Below are 3,103 nucleotides of genomic sequence, written 5' to 3' on the forward strand. Positions count from 1 at the left end.
TATCTCCTTCACTTCTCACCTTCTGCTCTAGCCAATCTGCTTTACATCCAGTAGCTATACACTATATATATAGTGTTTATATACATATACATATACATATACATATACATATACATATACATGTATACATATACACATATACATATATAGTTTTTTCTGCCACCACAATGTGCTCCTCATTTCCTTTCCACCATAATATTTGGCCATTCTTCAGGATTCAGCTTAGATGACGGCTTTCCCTGAGAACCCAGGGTCTAGCCTGGTGTTCTGCCTCTGTGCTAAGAAACCTGCCAATGCCTATTCATCTGTCTCTTCTGCCTTCTCACTACTCCACTGAGAGTTCTCTGAGAGTAGGACTCATGTCATATTGATCTATGTGGTCAGGGATTTAGCCTAATACCCGACAGAGCACAGATTTCTCATTATTTAAATTTTTTTAATGTTTATTTATTTTTGGGAGAGAGTCAGAGCGTGAGTGAGGGAGGGGCAGAGAGACAGGAAGACATAGAACCAGAAGCAGGGTCCAGGCTCTGAGCGGACATCCCAGAGCCCGACACGGGGCTTGAACTCATGAACCACGAGATCATGACCTGAGCCAAAGTCAGAAACTCAACCGACTGAGCCACTCAGGCACCCCAGATTTCTCATTATTAATTTAATAATAACATAAACATAATTCCAGCAGGTACTACAAATTGAGTACTTAGTTTGTGCCAGTATTTTGCCAAATATTTTAACATTCTTTGTCAATTTCCACTTTTAAAACAGTTTTATGAAATAAATATTATCCGTTTTTCTTTAGAAGGAGGAATTCAAGTTCAGAAAATTCAAAACTTCCCCAGCACCAGGTAACTAGAACTGATTACACTGGACTCTACTCAAGACTGTTGAACAGAGAATTCTAGTCTTTTGGACTGTGTTATACCTCCTTTAATCATATTAGTATAAATAAAATGTAAAGAAATTCACCTTGAGCACCACTGAAATAGCTGAGAATCAAGCAAAGGGTGAGGTTGTAGATCTTGAGGAAATATGCCAAAATGGCACCCATAGATGTGCAATGTTGACGAGTGTGAGGTGCCAAAGACATTCCATAAAAAAAGTCATAGATGCTATTTACATTGTCTCTATTTCTTAGAAGCATTCAAATACGTGATTCAGCCTAATAACAATATTCTGAATTGTTTATGTTGAGACATTTTAGCCCCATATTTTCACAACTTTCAAAAAATACCATAAGAAGATGTACTTTTTACTTTTTCATGTCTTGTGTGTTGAAGGATTGGGACCCAGATAAGTGAATTGATAATGTGAGTCCTTAGCAATCAACTTGTCCAAACTATACTATCAATGAATGAATATATAAATCAACTTTTATTTCAGAGGATGTGGAAAACAGCTTGCCAAAAGTCTACATTCATGAATAAATAATCATTAATTCTCTACATTTTTTCTTCAAGTATCTGCAAAATCTGAATTCTATTCAATCTCATCCTAGGTGTCATAATTCTTCTGATTCCTGTATTTTCTGCCTTTGCCCTCCTCCTTCTCTTTCAATTCCCCAGAACTTCATTTGATTTCTTACAAGAATCATCAGAAGTGATGTAGGAGAATGGAGACAATTTTCAAATTCATTTTAGGACATGTATTTTGAATCCTGGGAGTGAATTTGTCATGTTGAAGGCAGATTATTTGGCAAGTGTTTTTTTCTGAATTAATAATAATACTAACAAAAATAATATCAATAATAATATCTATCTTTGTTGAGTTCTTACTATAAACCAGTTGCTATGTTAAAAAATTATATATATTATTACATTTAATTGTAAAAGATGAGAGTTAAGGGCTATTAAAATCGTCCTTATTTGCCAGATAAAGAGGCTAAATATTTTGTCCAAGGTCACAGAGCCTAAAAGGGTGGAAGTAGTATTCAAAACCATGTTGAGACTCTAAGGCTCTTTTTACCAAGTCAAACTGGTTAGGGTCTCTTACCTGATCTCTCCAGGAGGTTATTGTGCCAACAAGATTCCCTTTCAGTTTTCAAATATGTTACATTGCTCTGAAAAAAAATATGACCAAGAAAACGAATGAATCATGGATTAGAAATCTTTGAATGTGAATGCATAAAAGGACTCAGTCCTCTTTGGGCAACATTTGGTCCTCACTGATTTAAATGTCCAATAGTTTTTCAGTGTCCCAACCAGGGCTGGACTAGAGCAAGGCAAGCAAGATGCAATGGTGCATAAAATAGGAAGGCTCTCACTTTCCTTGTGGTGCAAGTACAAGGCCTGACCTTGCAATGAGCACCACCTTGAAGTTTACTCCTTGGCCCTCACTACTGTTGCCTGGTTCCACTTTGCTCCAAATCATTTAAATTTAAACTCTGGGTTTGGCTACTATGGCTTAGAGGCCCAAATTGAGCTTTATTTGTTACCACTGAAAAATGGAAAATACTCTATCGTTTATTAATAACTCCCCCCCCCACCACCCTTTTCAGACTATGACTTACAAATGCAGAAAACTCTCTGGGTCTTCACCAAAACATCTTATAAAATTTTTTGAAATCACAACATCTTAAAAACAAAAATGTTTTCAAGAAAATAAGAATGATAATTGTCTTAGTACTGGAAGAGTGACTGATAGGTCATAGAGACATTAATCAGCCACATGGAGGTTAACTACTCTACAGTCTGCTCTATTCCATGCACAGTGGTAATTACTGAAGCTATTCTTTAAGGTTTCCTTACTCTGAAACCTTCCTCTACTATGAAGCCCATAGAATTGGGATATGTATTTGGAAGGAATAGCATTTCATTTTATAACATGTTTAAGTTTACAAAACATCTTCAGGAACAGAGATCCTCTTGAGAGATCTTTATAATTGACAAAAAAAAAAAAAAAAAAGGTTTTGTTGCAATTTTCCAAAATAGAAAGTGGAAGTGAGAGAGATCATGTGACTTACACAATGTAAGAATGTAGCCCAATCAGGTCCCAACTAAGATCTTCTTTTTCTTCCTTCCTTTCCTCCTTTCCTTCTTTCTTTCTTCCTTCCTTCCTTTCTTTCTTTCTTTCTTTCTTTCTTTCTTTCTTTCTTTCTTTCTTT

This window comes from Herpailurus yagouaroundi, unplaced genomic scaffold (assembly GCF_014898765.1).
Source record: "Herpailurus yagouaroundi ecotype Mexico unplaced genomic scaffold, PumYag 183, whole genome shotgun sequence".
NCBI classification, from domain to species: domain Eukaryota; kingdom Metazoa; phylum Chordata; class Mammalia; order Carnivora; family Felidae; genus Herpailurus; species Herpailurus yagouaroundi.